Source organism: Camelus ferus, chromosome 7 (assembly GCF_009834535.1).
Source record: "Camelus ferus isolate YT-003-E chromosome 7, BCGSAC_Cfer_1.0, whole genome shotgun sequence".
In the NCBI taxonomy this organism is placed as follows: Eukaryota; Metazoa; Chordata; class Mammalia; order Artiodactyla; family Camelidae; genus Camelus; species Camelus ferus.
The window spans coordinates 49,033,741-49,053,871 of NC_045702.1; the positions used below are offsets into that span (position 1 = coordinate 49,033,741).

A 20,131-nucleotide genomic window follows, 5' to 3' on the forward strand; every position below is an offset into this window, starting at 1 on the left:
TCTCACCAGTAAATCATGTACTAGCCAATTCCAAAATGAAAAGAAAAACATACACCAACACAGACCCTCATTCCCATAAAAATTCAGGTTTCAACCTTGAACTCTGATGGTGACAAAGAATGTAAATATATTGGAGAGTCATATAGAATCATCAGCACCTGATTATCACACTTAAGTAATTTTTGTTTATTCTGCAGTCTGAAATGTGTGGTCTATATACCCATGCTAACATGTCTCTGAAATGAGGAAGTGGATGATGGGGTAAGGCTTGGGTCCAGAACATGAGTTGATAACCTATTATGGAAAGAAAGGAAAAAAGAAAGGAAGAAAAAAAAAGAAAGGGAGGGAGAGAGAGACAGAGAGACAGAGAAAGAAAAGAAAGAAAAGAAAGAAAAGAAAGAAAGGAAAGAGAGGAAAGAAAGGAAGGAAGGAAGGAAGGTAGGAAGGAAGGAAGGAAGGAAGGTAGGAAGGAAGGAAGGAAGGAAGGAAGGAAGGAAGAAGAAAGAAAGAAAGAAAGAAAGAAAGAAGAAGAAAGAGAGAAAGAGAGAAAGAGAGAGAAAGAGGAAGACAAGCAAGAAAGGAAGGTGAGAGAGGAGGAGGGAAGGAAGGAAAGAATAAAGAAGGAAAGAGGAAAGAAGAGAGAGAGAAGCAGGAGGGTGGGGAGGAGGACGCTGGCTGATGTTACTAATATGTGTGTTACTAATAATAATACATAGAATATATTACTTAGGAAATCCAATATATTTATGAACCTGATATTATGAGTTAGAGTAACAGGCTGATAATAATAAAGATTCCTAAGGTGTATGTATTCAGTAAGTGGGGAAATGAGAGAGGCGAGCTCTGAGGAATGATATAGGGAAGTAAAGGAACACAATCTGTTCTGTAATGAGGTACCACAGAAAGTTCCTATGGGGGCAGTGTTCTGGTCAAACTGTGTACACAGAATACTGCTTTGACAATGATAATCAGTTTATACATAATAATATGTGGAGAATTGTGTTCCATATAAACCAAATAAAGATGGACATTTAAAAAAATTCCATATGGATTATTTTGAACAGAACTGTTTAACTGTATGTTTCTCATCATACAAGAAAGATGATTTTCAAAGCCAGTATGCTGGGGTTAGGTGCAATTCTCGGAGGGCTGGTGAGCTCCTGTTTTTTCTCTTCTACACAACACACTAGATTGGAAAGCAGTTAATAGAGGGTATTATTATTACTATTATAGGGATGATCTTATATTTACTCTTCTTTTTCAAAGGAAGGGAATCATCTGCAAATTTCAGTTCTTAATTTTCAATATAATGTTGCTTGGGAATTTTTTACAGTATACCAACCAGTGTGCGGCAAACTTCCTCTTAGAACCACTATCAATGGTAAAAAACTTACTAAAAAACTGAGCGTTACAAAAGCCAAAATCCATTAGAAAAATGTGCAGAGAAAATGAATAGGCAATTTATAGGAAACAATATATAAACAAACCTTAAACATATGAAGAGATGCTCATATTTAATTTTTGTCCAGCAATTCTAATTTTAGTGATTTATTCTCAAGATACATCCCTTCAAATACAAAAATATATGCTCAAGGTTATTCATCACAGCAAAATCAAAATACGGGAAATGACCTAAATGCCCACACATAGGAGAGTGGTTGAATAAACTATGGTACTTTCCTATAATGGAGGACTTTTAAGGTATAAAAAGAATGAATATTAATTGATATTGAGAGATTTCAAGGATATACACATTAGGTAAAAAAAGCAAGAGGAAAATTTTTCTATTACTCTACCTTTTGTGTGACAAAAAAAGGCTATATATGTGTATATATATTTTGCACATTTCTTTCTTCATTTCTATGTATCTATTCTATAGACTGAATGTTTGTGTCCCCCTAAAATTCATATGTTAAATCTTAACCCTTAATGTGATGATATTAGGAAGTAGATATATCATATATAATATATACATATCCATAAAATAGCAGATAGTGAATTTAAGAGCAAATTCATCAACTATTCCTCACTAATTTAAAACTCTTGTCAGTATTATATTGACCACTAGGCATTCTCCCATAATTCTGAAATACAACTTCTTCATGTCAATTTACAAAAAAAGTCTTCATTTCCTCATTATTTTTTACTTCTCTTACCCCCTTTCTAAATGCCAGCTTCATTCACCAGGACTATTTGACAGCTCATTGTAAACTTTGCTTGCTATGGAATTGTTTCAAATCCCCAATTCTTTACATAGGCTAAAGGTTCCCTTTAACTTTTTAGACATGGATTGACTATAGATTTTGTAGTTATAGCAAATGTTACTTGGGAATTTCCATCTGTATCCAATGTGAAGCTGGCACCATGCCACAGTTATTTTCTTAACTTTCTCTCTTAAAAGAAAAAAAAAAAGGTAGAAGAGATTTAGCCCTAAAAATAGCAATCATATTTCCAAAAAAATCAATATGAGCATATTCTTTCTCATTATCTTATCTAGTATTTTTTCTTTATATTTATTTATCTAGAGCCCAGCTCCCTAGACAGCTTCACTAGAAACTCATCTAACATGTGGCTAGAACTGCAGATTTGCAAAGGGATTAGTAAGTTCCAATATCATACAAATAGCACAATGTAGAATAATCTAAACCAAGAGACAGTTTTGAACAGCATGAATTTCAGGTCTATTTACATAGAAGACATTTGTTTGAGGAGACCTAATATTATCCATAGACAGACATATTCATCCACACAAACATAATCAAAGAATGTTGTTGACTATCCTCATGGAAAAGACCAGAGGGCTTACTGTAATTCTTTTAAACTCATTCCCTGTTACAACTGAACTCAAAAACAGTCAGGTCTCCTTACAGGTCCTGGAAGTTGATATGAAATTTATGAGCAAGTAAGTATTCAACTACATATTTTCTAATCTTTGGATTTTTAGTATTCCTTTGTTATGGACTGAATGTTGTATCCAGCTCAACATTCAGATGTTGAAGCCCTAACCCCCAATTTTCAAATGGTATTTGAAGATGGGGCCTTTGAGAGGTAACTGGGTTAGATGAGGTCACGGAGGTGGAACCATCGTGATGGGATTAGTGACCTTACAAGAAGAGGAAGACCTAGTGTGTGTGTGTGTGTGTGTGTGTGTGTGTGTGTGTGTGTGTGCATGTGATGTGAGGACACAGTGAGAGGGTAGCTGTCTTCTAGGCAGGAAGAGAGCCTTCACCAGAAAATGACCAGGTTGGCATCTTGATCTTGGACTTACTGCCCATACTTATCTTTTAATGTTTTGAACAGGATCTTTTGAAGAAGAAATATTTTTAATTTTGACGAAGTCCAATTTATCAGTGTTTCCCTTTATGGATTGTGCTTTTTGTGTCAAGTCTAAGAATTCACTGTCAAGCTCTATCCACTATAATTGTGGGTTTGTCTCTATTTCCTTCAGGTCTCTGAGTTATTCCTACCATATTTTGCAACTCTATTGTTTAGTGCATACATATTTAAGATTTCTATGTCTTTGTGGATTGGTCCTTTTATGATTATTTAATATCCTTCTTTGTCTCTGGAACTCTTCTTTACTCTGAAGTCTACTGATATTAGTATAGCCATTCCTGAACTTTTTTTATCAATATTTCTAAGATACATCTTTTTTCCATCCTCCTACTTTCTACCTATATCATTATATTTGAAGAGACATCATCACTAGCATATAGTTGGGTCATATTTTTTGATCTAATATACCAATCTCCATTGTTTAATTGGTAAATGTACACTGTTTACATTTAGTGATATTATTGATATGTTAGAGCTTTACATTGCCATTTTGTTTTTGTTCCTTCTGTTTTTCATTTCTCTGTTTTCTCTTAATGCCCTCCTGTGGGTTACTTGAACATATTTTAGAATTCTACTTTGATTTATTGATAGTATTTGCAGTATGCCTCTTTGTATAGCTTCCCTAGTGGTTGCTCACAGTACTACATTATACGTACACAAGAGGACAGTTTACTGATGTCCTCATTTTACCAGGTCAAGAGAAGCATAGAAATATTAGCTCCCTTTACTTCTCATTATCCTCGCCCATTTATAACATAATCATCTTAAATATTTTCTCTACGTATATTTAGAACTACATCCAGCAATTTTACAATTTTTGCTTCAACCATTAAACATAACTTTGGAAATTCAAGAAGAGAATGAAGGTCTTTTGTATTTATTCATGTTTTGATTATTATGTTCTTCCTTCCTGATAAACTAAGGTTCCTTCTTATATTGTTTCCTCTCTGTTTAGAGCCATTCTTTTAGGATAGGTCTCCTGGGACAAATTCTCTAAGTTTTCCTTTCTCTTGATTTCCCCTTCATTCTTGAAAGACATTCACTAGCTGTAGGATGGAGCTGACAAAGGAGGCAAGAACATACAATGGGATAAAGACAGCCTCTTCAGCAAATGGTGCTGGGAAAACAACAGCAGCATGTAAATCAATGAAGTTAGAACACTTCCTCATACCATACATAAAAATAAACTCAAAATGGCTTAAAGACTTATGTAAACATAAGAAAAGACACAATAAATCTCTTAGAAGAAAACATAGGCAAAACATTATCTCACATACATCCCAGCAATGGTCTCCTAGGGCTGTCTACCCAATAAACAAATAAAACCAAAAATAAACAAGTGGGACCTAATTAAACTTATAAGCTTTTGCACAGTAAAGGAAACCATAAGCAAAACAAAATGACAACCTATGGAATAGTTGAGAAAATATTTGCAAAAGATGAGACTGACAAGGGCTTATTTCTGGAATATATAAACAGCTCATACGACTTAATAAAAAAGAAACAAACAACCCAATCCAAACATGGGCAGAAGACCTAAACAAGCAATTCTCCAATGAAAACATATGAATGATCAATAGGCACATGAAAAAATGCTCAATATCACTAATTATGAGAGAAATGCAAATCAAAACTACAATGAGGTATCACCTCACACCAGTCAGAATGGCCATCACTCAAAAGTCCACAAATGATAAATGCTGGAGAGGCCATGAGGAAAAGGGAACCCTCCTACACTGCTGGTGGGAATGCAGTTTGGTTGCAGCCACTGTAGAAAACAGTATGGAGATTCCTCAAAAGACTTAAAATAGACTTAGCATATGATCCAGCAATCCCACTCCTGGGCATATACCCGGAAGAAACCATAATTCAAAAAGACAAATGTACCACCCCAATGTTCATAGCAGCACTATTTACAATAGCCAAGACATGGAAACAACCTAAATGTTCATCGACAGATGACTGGATAAAGAAGCTGTGGTATATTTATATAATGGAATACTACACAGCCATAAAAGATAATAAAATAATTACATTTGCAGCAACATGGATGTCCCTGGAGAATGTCATTCTCAGTGAAGCAAGCCGGAAAGAGAAAGAAAAATACCATATGATATCACTCATACATGGAATCTAAAAAAAAAGACAAATGAACTTATATATAAAACAGAAACAGACTCACAGACATAGAATACAGACTTGCTGCCAGGGGTGAGAAGGGTGGAAAGGGATAAACTGGGAGTTCGAGATCTGCAGATACTGACTGGAATACATAAAATAGATAAACAAATTTATACTGTATAGCACAGGGAAATATATTCAATATCTTGTAGTAGCTTATGGTGAAAAAGAATATGAAAATGAATATATGTATATTCATGTATGACTGAATAATTTTGCTGTACACCAGAAACTGATACAACATTATAAACTGACTATACCTCAATAAAAAGATAATACACAGTCCAATCCTCTAATTTTATACATGAAGCCCAGAAAAATTAAACATACTGCCTATGATCGTAATTCCTAGCTAGTATCAGATACCAGATTAAAACATAAGTCTTTGGATTCCCACTTCAAGGTTTTTTTCTTCTTTACTGGGTACTTTGTACAGCCAGAATTAATTTAGAGGTTGAAAGAATACCATCTTAAATATTTAAAACTCATTTTGCACTTTTAAACATCAATGTATTTGTCAATTTAATGGTCCAAACATAAATATCTCACTTTATCAATGTAAATATGATATTGTAGCAAAGTCCTAAAGCTTCTGGAGCTATAATTTCAATAAAAATTAGTGTATTCACATGACCTTATGGTTAGATTATTTCTTTTCTTTTCTCCTACAGATTTCTCCAACACTTGCCTTGACATTTGCTCCTAAAATATTTCACTTTTTCAAGTTTAATAGGACATATGTCATTCTAAGAAATGCTATCTTTTCAAAGTCATGCCTTAAAATTAAGTAGCTCATTTTTCATACTTCCCAATGGCACATGTCATAATAGAAGAAGATGAGATGTATTTAGAATTTTTGGTGTGCTCCTTGGAAGAGGTCTTTGCTTTAGAATAAGATATTTATTTAGTCCTGAATAAGATGAACTTGATTGAGGTGTTATCCTTAACACCAGGATTAGAGAACTGGTAATTATTCAAAATGGAGACAAAGACTACAAATTCCCAAAACATTTTTTTATAAGAGAATCTCCCCAGTTAAAAGTGTCTTTTCAGTCCATGCCTACTTTTCAGTGTTGGAGATAAGACAGAATGTGAATTTATTTTATTGATAGTAATAAATAAGAATTCTGTCTGTGCTTTCAACAGTGACTCACTAACAGCTGATCAGAAACTTGAGATAAAAACCTAATATCTGACTACAAAAATAAATTTACAACACAAACAATTTAAGGTTTAACCATACATTTTACCTCTTAAAAGTAATGATTTGTCTATATTAAAGACCCAAACTGCAGTGCATGATAGAAAAAGTGGAGTTAATAGAAGCAGTAAGTTACTATACCGTGTTTGAGAGAACAGAGCACATTGAATGTGCAATAGTAGGAAAACATAAAATGTTGTAGGAGTAGAGTATGAAAATAGGAGTTATGTTTTATAGGAGCTTATGAATTATAACTAGAGTGATACATTCATTTGTATAAATCAGATTATTATATTTCTGTAAATGTACAATAATTTTAGCCTTCTGTTATTTAAGGACTCTGCCACATTCAGCTGATTTACAATTTTCATTTTAATCTGAAAACCTTCATTTTCATATTTTAATGTAATACTTATTGAGTACATTATAACATAATAATTTATTGTGATATTAATATAATAATTTATTGAGTATCTACTATGAACTAGTCACTAGGCCAAGTATTAAAAATTGTTAAAACCTAATCATGCCTCTTAGATGTTCATAGTTTTGTGACATGACATATATTTGCAGATGTAAAAAATTATAATCAAGATCATGTGATATGTGTTGTAAGAGCAATATATATCATTCTAGTAGAGAAGATGAAAGATAACTGACTTCTTTTGAACTTCTAAATTCAAGTACAGGCAACATGTAAAAATACTCCACAGTTAGAAAAGGCCAGGAATCTCGTTTCTAAATTTAAAGTCTACCATAGAAGAAGGGATGATTTTTCTTAAGTTTGCACATGAGAAATAAATACAGGCACACAGAGCTGAAAAATAAAGTTACTTAATGTTAATCTACTTTGATAAAGATTTATATTCCCCTATGAAACCAGATGGTAAAGATTATACATTTTGATATAAAATGGGTAAATATGCCATGATGGAAAGAAAGGATTATGGAGAGAACTTTGATCTATGGAGGTGCTAGAAACAATTAAAGATATGAAAGAAGTAAGTATCACCAGTCCCAGATGGGGTTCCTGTGAATTCGACTAAGTGTTCCAAGACTGTTTGACAATTCCTCTAGCAGATGTTTTTAATCTTAGATTGAGAGCCCAAGCATTACCTAGAAGCATGAAAAAGGCGGCGACTCTGGAAGTGATGGCAGGAAAGGCACCAGGATCTTAACTCTGGCTCTTCATTTTAATTGGTCTTCCTGATGTCAGTATCCATCAGCCAACATACATCCTTGGTGATTATCTCTGTAGGATGCATAAGAAAGAATGTGGGTCAACTGGATCATTTGTAGACTATGACATGAAGAATATCAAACAAGGACATATATTCCTGAAAGGCATCCAACAGTGAAGTTTTACACTAGAACAACCAAATTGAAAGAAATGTAGATTAGTTTCTTTTAACACGGGAAGATTTGGAGGTAGGAAGTCATTCATCTAAATGCAGAACAGAGGACATCTCATCCTGATGTGGCCCGAATAGCCTGGACATTTTATAATTTAATTTGTGGGACTGCTGGGAAATCATTATCAGGCAAAAAAAAATCTTGGCATGACCCAAAATACTGAGTTGTCTATTATTGCAGTCTGGAGTTCAGATGCAATGCAAAAGTTCAGGAAAAAAGATGATTTTAGTTTAATAATGTTTGTTCAGGAGACAACAAACAGCAAATAAATAGTCATTTACTTCCTTACTGTTGGGTAATTTGAAAAGAAGTATATTTCCAAAGATAGAGGGAGTGATCAGTAGACTTTTCACTTATGCTTCAGAAGTTTTTTTTTTGTTAACATCTTCCAAATCTCACTTGGCAAAAGTCAGATATCTTCTCAGTGGAAAGGAAATGTGCAAAAATCCAAAAAGAAGACTTTTTTTCCATAGGCATATGGAAATTTCACAAGGCAAATGTGAAATTTAAATGGCAAATTTCAAAATTGTTAAAACTTCTTTCATTTCCTTTTGATAGGTAATAAGAGAGTCATTAAAATCAGTTCTAAAATAAGAATTATTTACCAAGAATCCCTTCCTGCCTCCCTCCTTCTCTTATACACCTCTCCGGGCTCTCTCACTCTCTTGTTCTCATTCTCTTTTTTTATTCCAGACACTTTCATTTAGAGTCCTAGAGAAATAAATATTTCAGAGAGAAATTCCATGCTTTTTTTGGAGGAAAAATTCCCCAAGAGTTTAATACGCTCTATAGAAACAGTGGTGGGAGGCCTTCCCTACTAAATTTAAAACAATATTATCAAGCATGCCAATTAAAATCCTTGTGGGATTGGGTGTGGTGGTGGAAGCAACTTCAGGTCACTACAGAATACAGAGAAAATGTTCAAAGCAAACCTCTAAATGAAAAATTGAAATTAGGTCTCTTTTCCTCCCGTTTTAATAGAAATGATGGTTCGTTCTTATATCTACTCTGTTGTTGATATAACCTTAAAGCTTTGGCAACATGTCTCAGAAAAACTGAACACATCCCCACCTTTTATTCCATGAAAGATGGGGAAATGCTGATTGCTGATCTGGATATATTTCTGAGGAGACAGAGAGAAAGTTCGTGAACCTCAGGATTATTATAGTTCTCAAAGCAGGACTGTTCCAAGAACAAGTTTGGATAGAGGGAGAACACAGTGCTTTTCCATTTTAGATCTCTATTCTCTAAGTTTTTGTGTGACTGACCACCCAGAATAATAAAGTATTGTTATAGTATAAATGGTGGCATTCAAATATTTATGAATCAGTATAATTTAATAATAGGTCTAGTAAAAATAATTTGATACATAAAGAAAAAAAGAAAAACTATCACATTTCCATAATTATAAGCCATACTTGTTTTCACATTTTAATATTTCTACAATTAGTATGTATTTTTTATAACTGACATGTACTTTTGTAGTGAGATTTTTTGAAAAGGTGTTAATAAATCAATGATGCTTTTTCATGTTACCCTTGATTTGAGAAAGTACATTATTTGCTGTAAAATGACATTGTTTAATTTTCTGTGGATTTTTATTACTTTGTCTCTCATATCTATAACAAAAAAAGGACTGTGAAAATCAAAAAGTAGCTATTACATGATTATATTCAGAAGACCCAATTCACACACACACACCCACACACACACCCACACACACACACCCCACAATTATAAAGAAGTATGTCATCTTCTTCATACATCAAAGAGAGCTACTACCCAACACTTCAGATTATGAAAGTAGATCATGAGCCAGTGTGTTAGTCCACTTGGACTGTTACAACGGAATACCATAGCGGGGTGGCTCATAACAGGAAAAATTTATTTCTCACACATCAGGAGGCTAGAAAGTCCAAGATCAAAGCACTGGAAGATTTGGTGTCTGGTGAGGGCCAGCTTATTGGTTCACAGACAGCTGCTTTCTCTCTGTAACCTCACACAGTGAAAGAGGTCAAGAGACCTCTCAGGGGCCTCTTTAATAAGGGCACTGATTGCATTCACGGGGGCTCTGCTCTCATCATCTAAATACCCCTCAAATGCTCCACTGCCAACACCATCATATACCATCATATCTGAATTTAACATATGAATTTTGGAAAGACAAAAACATCTAGTCTATAGCATTCAGGGAGAAGCCAAATTACTGTTTGGGACCACACATAGTCTAAGTCTAAGGAGTCTGGAGCTCTTCAAACCGCCGTGTTGTTCCATCCCAAATGTTTCCCTTCTGCACTGATATAAAGGTAGTCATAGAGAATATTCAAGATAGTATGAGATCATCATTTATATAGCCCACTAGACAGCATTTCCATTGAAGCAACACTGGAATCATAAAGCATAGGTGTGGTGAGGGAGAGGGTATAGGATTCATATCTTAGTTTCTATACGTTGAAGTTCACCACTACCTGTGGGAATTTCCAATGTTTATAATTTCCTCTGTGAGGGGCTCATATACACAAAGTGATGGTTAGGAAAGTCAGTGGTAAATAGCTGCATAAAACTGAGTTGTCTTCCTGTTGAATTTTCCCTCTATTCCATGTAATCCCACCACTGTCATGTTGGAGTAACCAAGTCTATACTTAACAGATACATTATTTTCCATTTGACCCAACGTTTGCCAGGCATGGTACCTAATTTGGACTATGTCTAACAAATATTTACTTATATATTTTTTATTGAAAGTCTTGTGCTGAATTTTGATATGACTGGAGAAAATGTACAAATAAAGTGTACTCATTCTTAAAGAGTGTGAGATGGACTCTTAGACAGAAGTTCTGTAGGGTAAGGCATTGGTTGGGGCCATGAAGACCTTTGATGTCCCAAGCAGCCTTGAAAAAGTATTCATAAAGTTCTTTCTCATTCTAAAAGAAACTAGTCAATATTTGTTACTAGTCAATATTTGTTGCTACTCAAAAGGAATTGCAGTTCCTGAATGCACTGAGGTCCTTCTCTTACTTCCTGAATCTCTCTCTCTCTCTCTCTCTTTTAGATCTATTACACTATCCCTATAAATTGGGTAAGTCTCAAAAATTTGGATTGAAATCTTCTTAATATAGGGGTGAAGTTGGATCAGACTTAAAGACACTGCCAGTACTTCAAGAAAGTATGAAATAAACCCTTGAAGATTTTTAGAGTAGAAAAAAAAAAAGCCTATTGTTCAAACTACTGCAATTGGAAAAGGAGAAACATCACAAACACAATTACTTGAAAATAGTTGAACTGCATCCCCAACCATCTTAAATGCATGCAGAAACCAAGAAATACTGCCTCAAGAGAATAACTTCACCAAGGATGCCAGCAATCTTCCTGGTAGATGTGGGCTCTTGAAATCAACTGTGTATAGAGAATCCTTGAGTTGAAAGACTTCACTTGGGGGTGGGGAAGAAAGTGGTGGGAGAGACTAGTTTGGGCGGACAGTAAAGATACTTTCAATGGGTCGTTCCTTTCAAAAGTCCTGAATCTATTTCTTTAATGAAATTATGTCCATTTAAGTACAATGCAGCCACCCACACTGCACACACAAATAAAAACCCCTTATGAGTCTATTTGCCATAGACTCACGGCAATCTTTATTTCTCAGATGACTTTTTAGTATCTACCTTGTCTCCCAGTACTGCAAGCACAGATTCACATACAGTTCAGCTCTCCGGGCTGCTCCAGGGGATGCAGTCCCTCTGCCAGCTACATCTGAAGACCCTGACAATGGAACACTCCTGCCTGAACATCGGCACCCTCATTCCCCTCAGTTGGACTACAGATATTTAGGTAGGCCATAACCAGCTCCCAAACATGGACTCAAATTAGTTGCTTGAGTTCTACAAAGATCAAATCTTGAAAATATAAAAAGCTCTTTAGAACCTGGCCCAGTCTCAAATGAGAAAAGTGTACCTGGCTCTTAATACTTTTTTCTAGCACCTGACAGAAGAGACACCTCTGTCCGGCCATGTCTAAATTATCCTGTCAGGATTTCACACAGACAGTGGAAACTTTTCAACATGGTACCTCATAAAATTGTAACCAGGCTGATAAATCTGTTTATTTTCCTGCAAGTGTGCCCTGGCTTTCACAACACAGACATTTTGTAAGTGTGCTAATGAATGGCAGCACCTCCATCTGCATCAGAATCTTCATGCCTCCTCAGCCAAAAAATTTGTTTTGTGAATTTTCAGACTTTTGTTTTTCCACCACAGAAAATTAACCACGAGAACTGGCCTGAAGGCAGTTTTGGCAATGTTTTCAAATGCACTTACTCTGATAGTTGAAAATGACCTCAAAGAATGATTAATACCTTGTGGGGGTCGATGACATAAATCTGCTCCAGGGTGCCTGATGCAAGGTCTCTCAGAAGGAATGTTACAGCTATATTGCTGTGGAAACCTGGTGACACTGAGCAGACTACACCAGACATAAAATCTTCAAAAAGTACTACTTAACCTGGACTTGAATTTATGTTTACTCGACTTGTTACCAACAAAGTGCAGTGAACTGTTTTCCCTAGAAGTTGCATAATGTGTTGCAACAGTACCAAGAAGAAAATCCCTCTCCTAAGAGTTTCAAATGAGCTAACAAAAAAGAGAGTGAGTGACTTTCTGATGATTTTTGTTTCTTGGGTCCTTGAAGCATGTTTTTCTCTTCTATCTGAGGGAAGAGTGGTGCAGTGAGGGCAAGCGGTGGTGGGGTCCAGCAAGCATAAAAAAATCTGTCTTTAAGGGTGTGTCTACACAGGATACTGCACAAAATAGTACGTTTTGGCCAAAATGTTTGTGGAAGCAATCTTTAACATGGTTGAAAGAATGATTTTACGGGAGCGTCGCCTATATAAATCAACTAATAAAAAGTCACTTCAGTGCTCCTACATGACAGACTAAGTAAATTATGAATTAGGAAACATTTATGGTGATGGTGACGCTAGTTGCTTAACACAGTGGTTAAGAATGTGACCTTCCGAGCCAAGTCATGGATAAGAACCCTGAGTGACCGTGGGCATGTTGACCTCCCTGTGTCTTAGTTTCCTCAACTGTAAAGTGAAGATACCAATAGTACCTACTTCATAGGGTTTTGATGAAGAATTAAATGACTTAATTTTTGTAAATAAGACTTAGGGAAGAATAGCTAGCAAATGCTCAAAATTACTTAATTATTATTTTAGATTTATGAGTGGTTTTATCACCATCAAATATTAACTAAACATAAATATATTCATGTGGTGAGTGTTGAATTTACGTAGTTGATTTCATGCTTGACTGTTCAAAGAACAGTCTCACTATTCTGCATGGCATATGCATACATGCGGTTAAACTTTCAGCCAATGAGTTGCAATCACCCTAATAAGGTGGGGATTAGGAACTTAGAGATGGAAGAGATTTTAGCTGTAATCCAATCTGATTTTCCAGAGTAGGAAGCCAAGGTCCACAGAAATTAAGTGTCTTTCCCAAGGAAACATAAATTATTGGCAGAGCTGAGCCTTCAAGGCAGGTCTCTGACTTTGTGTACATGCAGAAAACTAAAAGAGACAGCTCACACTTTTTTTAGTAGTGTGTTTCAGTCATTGTTATACAAAGATAATCTATATACTAATGGGAACAATTATATAATTGAATCTTTTGATTCCTGTCAAAGACTCACCATTTAATACGACTGACATTATTTAGTAAACGCAACAAAATGATTAATATTTGCATACTTATTTAAAAAAGAAAAAAATTTGGCGTATTCATACTGTAAATACTGCTAGTACAAAGTGTAATATGTAGTATAAGGTATACACAGCATATAAAAACACAACTCTGCATGTTGAAGAAGAGAAAAAAATACTTTCACTTGTCATCATGCTGATGATATGTTCTCTCATTTAGTGCTTGTAACAATCTCACAACTAGTTGTTACTGAACTTATTTTATGAATACGTAAACCGAGGATCAAGGTTATTTAGGCAGTTTTGTCTAGGATCACACAAGTAGTGAGTGGCCCAGACAAACTGAAAGCCAGATCTCTGGCACCAAATACCCCACACTATTTCCAATATACTGGATGAGTTTATTCCATTTGTATTCATTCATTCTTCATTTTGTCTTCTGAAAATATACAGGCATCTTGGAGAAGATTTCTCTGCATGGCCCAAATCTTTTTTAAATGATAAGTGCAATTCAACTGAATGACTTCCCTTTCTGCTCAGATTTCCTTACACAAGCAAAGGCTGCAAAACCCTTGCTACTCAAAGTGTAGTCTGAGGCCCCACAGTGTGGGCATGAGTCATGAGGTCAGAAATACAGATTCCCAGCTCTCAGCCCAGACCCACTGAATTGGAATCTGCATCGTAACAAGCTCCCAGATACGTTATAGGCATACTGAACTTTAAAAGCACCAGTCTCAATCACTATACGCTTCAAAAAGTGCTGCTCAAATATTCATTAGTGGTGGTAATAATGGTGGCTGCAGGACTGGTGTTTTACAAAGTAAATAGCATTTATTTTTTAACTCAAAGGTTAAATCAGTATTTATCCCTTTTACCATTCCTTCTTCAGTTTACCTTCAAGCTCTGCACAGCAATTAAAAAGTGTCAATTAAGGAAGTCAGAGAACGTCATATATCTTTGAAAACAATTTAAAGAATTATTAGGTCATTGGGGCTTTTACAAGGATTCCAGAACATCTTCTAGAGAACTGAGAAGACAGGAATAATGGGGCACTGAACCACCATCAATCACCTTAACTGCTAACATTTACCAAAACTGAGAGGAAATTTCATACACATTGTCTTAATGTTTCAGACAGTGGGCAGAAACATTAATAAAATTGAATAATCCAGAAATAGAGGTATATGATAGACTTTAAAAGCAATATATTTCAATCAGGAAAATTTCCTTTATAAATTGCTGCTTGTATCAAGTGCTTTACACATCATATAGTTTGTTTTCCCCAATATATCTATGAGCTAACCTTTGCTATTCCCATATTTCAAAAGAAAAATGAAGACCAAAGAGGTTGAGGAAATTAATGACCTGAGTAGCTATTACAATATTTTAATGGAATAGATTTGACTGTGTGCAAGCTCCTGCTTTTTCTATTTTAATGAATTTAGCTCAGAGGGGTTTTTAATAAATCATTTAATTACAACTCTTTTTACACTCAGTATACTGTTTGAAGTTGCCAATTACTCAGTAGAAAGGAATTATTTTTGCTATTACTCTGATTGCTCAGTTTATAATCTGATAATGCATTTGAGTAGTCTATATCCTGATGAATAAATATATTGCAGACAGGTAGTGTTGAATTTCAAGTATATGGATGTACCAGATTCTATGGTAGGTATTCTTCCAAACTATTTTCTGTGATAAACTTGTCTTCCCTTCCTGTATTAGGTGTTACCTATCTTTTATAATTACTGACTTTCCTTTATACTTCTGTTAACTTAAAATAAATAGACTGCCAGATATTTCTTCAGCAAAGATGAATTTATTAGAGATCAGCAAAGAATTGCAATTTGGGGTCTGCAACCATGATTAGCCCCATGCAAGTCCCTCCATGGCAAGGGAAGGAGAAGTCTTTTATAGAGGGGAAAAGCAAGTTGTGAGGGCTATAGCAAAGAAAGAGTCCTTGGCTTTTCATTGACTGAGTCCTTGCCAGAAGAGAAGTCTCTTCCTCCTTATGGGCTCTGCTACCGAGGCAGGACATGAGAGCTCCCCTTCTGGTCTCTCAACTCTATTTAATTGAAGATTCTGTTTATTAAATTTTCACACATCATTCTCTCATATTTCGTATGATTTCATCAAACAGTTCATCTTGTTTAAAAGAAAATGGAGACAGAGTGACAGTTCCCCAAATCACCCAGGTGTCACTCTATAATACACATAGACCAAACGCTATTGGAACCCAACTTACACTGTTAACTATGGCTCAGCCATTTTCTGTTCAAACTGGGCATAAACTCCTAATGCAGCTGGGCCTGCCGGACTTTTGGAAGCAGGTTATTTTTCTCCATTCTATGGCCCTAAAGGGCTCATGCTGGTGTTGTGTGGAATTAATAGGGAAATGCACAAGAGATGGCAAACCTGTCATGCACTTTCCATAAAAAAGTAGAACAATGAGTTACTATGTATGTTATATTTAATATGTGGCATAAAAATAAAATAATAGTGGTTGGTAACTACAGTATATATGTTTATACTTACTTTGGTTGAGATTCCTATGAATAAAAAATTTTTAAATGCTTTGGTACAATATAATTTGGGGAACAAGCGGGAAATAATAAAAACATACACTTTAAAAAACAACATTAAATAACATTTCTTTCCCTCTGTCGTTGGCAATTTTAAGACTATTGTCCAGGATTTCAGAGAAAAGTTCCTAAATAATATGGCTATGTTCTACCATAGCATAGCAATTTTCAATAAATTATGAGAAAATTCAAGAGATTGTACAACTATGTGACTTCAAACTGATTCTAAGTGTGACTTGAAAGAAATTTAAGAAGGGTGGAATGAATAAAATAAATTATGGAGAGAAAGCAGAATAACCAGAAAATGGGAGGAGAAGAGGGAGAATAGGGTCACAGGAGAAGCCCTCTTTGATTGACATTTAAGCTGATACTTGAGGGAAGAGGAGTCTGCCATGAGGAACAGGGGTCAGGGTTTTGGATAGAAAGATAAGAGTACAGAAAGGGAAAAGACAAGGGGCCTTCCCCTGAGTCTTGAAGATCTCTGACACTTGAAGTCTGATTCAAGAAATAACTTGACAAGTGGAAAAGTAATGAGAACACAGAGTGATATGAGGAAAATTTGGAGATCTGTTGACAGAGAAAATAAGATTGTCAAATCTTGTCAAGAGACAATTTAAGGCAAGGATAAACTGTTTGTTAGAATTTGAACTTGGAGTAGTAAGGGACATGAATATAGAATTCAGAGGAAGAAGAGGGACAAGTGTCAAGAGAGAAGGTAGACACAACAGGAGTAGGCCACGCTTTTGTGAATTAAAAAAAAAAACACATTCGGTTAGTGTGAGAATTGGGAAAGGTAGGGGTGGTAGAAAAAGAAGCATTATCTGGAAGAGGATATGGAAATAAGTTTATGAGTTATGAGTTTATGAAATATTTTTATTTTGAGTTAATTTTTCCAACCTTGTTCTTTTTTAGAACAAAATCAATTACTTTGATTACTTGGGGTCCCTTGAGATTCCATTGGAATTTTAGAATGGAGTTTTCTATTTCTGCCAAAAATGTCATTAGGATTTTGATACAGATTGCATTGAATCCATAGATCACTTTGGGTAGTACTGTCATCCTAACAATATTAAGTTCAGGTGCCATTTGTTGAAAAGAGTCAGTTTGTTTTTAATAAGAATTTTAAACTATGTTTGAATGCTAATTCATTCATTTAATCAAACTTTCTTAATTTAGCTTAATATTTAATCTTAATTTTTAAATTTTAATTTAAAAAAATTATTAAGTATCTACTATGTGGCAGGCATTATTTTAAGTGATGGCAATTAGAACTAAGACAATTCAGCCAGAGTTAGTGACCCATTAGGAAGGTATTATAATAATCAAGATTGTAGGTTAGATCACACTGGCTGCAGTGGAGAAGGTGAGAAGTGGTTCACACCAGAAACTCTTGAATATAATAGAGGACTTGCTGATGGATCAGAGGTGGAGTATGAGAGAATGAGGGGAAGCAAGGTTGACCCCAAAGATTTTAGCCTGATAAACTGGTAAGAAGGAGCTCCATCAAATGAGATGAGGATCCTCTGAGCAGAACACATCTGGGGGGAAAGATCACTATATGGGGAAAAGAGACCAGCTATATATGAGAAAAGCAGGAGTGGAGGATTGAAGGGAAGGTGCATACAAACATGGTGACATAGTAAGACAGTGAGCTTGCTCAAAAATATTGAATTATATACCCATTTGAGGTTGTGGTCATGAATCAATAATTGACACCAACTTGCCCACGTGTGCTCATTTCCATCATTTCCCAGCTATACACATTCAGCAAAGCAGTAAGGCAGAAATGGATGTTTGGGCTCAGCGAGGACTGGCCTGTGAATAGGCAAGTGTGACAGAAGGAGAAAGAGGCAGTGAACTGAGGAAATTGCCAGTGAAGGTCTATAATGATGAGCTATGGAATCCAACCAGCATAAAGACAGAAATACAGGGTAACCAAAATATCAACAACACATACATTTGACAATCATTAATACATGCAAGCCTGTTAGCAAAAAAACATATTTATCAAGTTGTTTGTAATATATGTATCTGTATTGGTGAGCCTAGATATTATTATAAAATGCAAGTGTAAAATCAAATATATTTGCAAAATTCAAGCTCGTTTTCATTTATACTTTGTGACTAGTGGACTTAATAGGAACATTTTACAGAAATAAACTGTCATCAAGTATAAACAGAATATAATTTTTGAATTTGTAAATGGTTCTTTGTGGCTATTATTTAGTCCTTTAATTCTCATATGCAGACTTAACTTAGTGATTAATTGAAATGTGTGAGGACAGCTTGTGCTGCCTTGGCAGCTTTGGAGGATTTACATGCTGCTTCTATACAGCTGTATCAAATGTGGATTTAATCAGAATTCCTTATCCTCCACTTTCAAGAAAATTCGATAGGAAATTAGGCTTTCCTAGTTCTGGTGCTTATTTGGCAGAGAGAATTAGGCTTCTTACTTTCATGGCTTCAACTTTTCATTACACAAGGCCTTTCCCTAAGTCAGTTGTCTAAGTGACACAGCTAAATCTAATGAGTTATATTCATCAAACAGAGACCAAAAAGGTCTTATAATCTCCAGCAAGACTAGATAGAAGGCATGATGGGTAAGTTTGGATAAAGATATGTTTCCCATAATCATTAAAACTTTACCAGAACCAGATTATGAAGATCTAGATACTAGTTCACTTCTCTCCTAGGGCGTTTCGTGCTTATTTATTAAATCAAGGAAAGAGTACCATCATATATTTGGTAATTCTATGGGCTAGATTAGTTTGTGTCAAATTTCCCAACATCTTATCTGGTTCCAAGTCTGCAATGCCATGAGTTCCCCTCTGTTCTTGCAAGAAATATCATTGAATATAAGTATTATAAGAAACATATTTTCTTTAAACATTTCTGCCTAATATGGAGGTATTAGACTGGTTCTTTATTTTGGAAGCAGTCAACTAAGACCATACTTAGGCATTGGGGATATTGGGTTTGTCTGGTGTTTCCTCACAATTAAATTCAGGTTGCGGACTTTCAATAATATCTGGTGAGAAGATCAAGAAATTCTCCACCAGAGAAAGCAAGTATAAAACTGGATAAAACAGAAGAAGAAAAAAAATACATTAATTATTTCAGGTGTCTCAGAGTACTTCAAAGTGACCAAAGACCTACAACAAATTGAAAAACTGCTACTATATTGGGGAAAACCAATGGCAATTCTGTGGCCTTTTCCTGGGTATGTTCCCAATATCACCCCACTTCAACACTCCAGCTCAGGCAGTAAAATCTGCAGCTTTATGAATGATCAGTGATGGTCAATTCAGTTCAAGGTTGATGGCAAAAATCAGCAGTTTTACTGGCAAAGCTGGTGGACTCATTCAAGAGGGGAGATAAAAGGTTAATACACAAAAGTCAACTTACTGCTCTCCTCTATATATTCACAGTGAACAACTGGAATTTGAAAGAAAAACACAGTTCCACTTACATTAGCACTGAAAAATACTTATGTATACATCTAAAAATTACACACAGGATCCATATGAGAGAAACTAGAAAACTTGATGAAAGGAATCAAAGAAGATCTAAAGACATAGGTACCTAACAACAGAGACCCAAAATGCCTGAAGCATTTTGAAAGAAGTAAACAACAGAACTGAAAGAAGTAAACAACTGGTAACTATAGTTGGAGAGATCAATGCTCCTCTCTAACAGTCGTATATGGAACATTTGAAAACA

At 35.2% G+C, this 20,131-nt stretch overlaps 1 long non-coding RNA gene across 1 annotated transcript in view; it reads right to left on the reverse strand.

Moving 5' to 3' along the window:
* Positions 1–7,838: 7,838 nt before the first annotated feature.
* Positions 7,839–20,131, reverse strand: part of LOC116664935 — a 150,793-nt gene continuing 138,500 nt past the window's right edge. The window contains exon 3 of the long non-coding RNA XR_004321484.1: positions 7,839–7,970. This is a non-coding gene — a long non-coding RNA (uncharacterized LOC116664935). The remainder of the gene's footprint in view (positions 7,971–20,131) is intronic.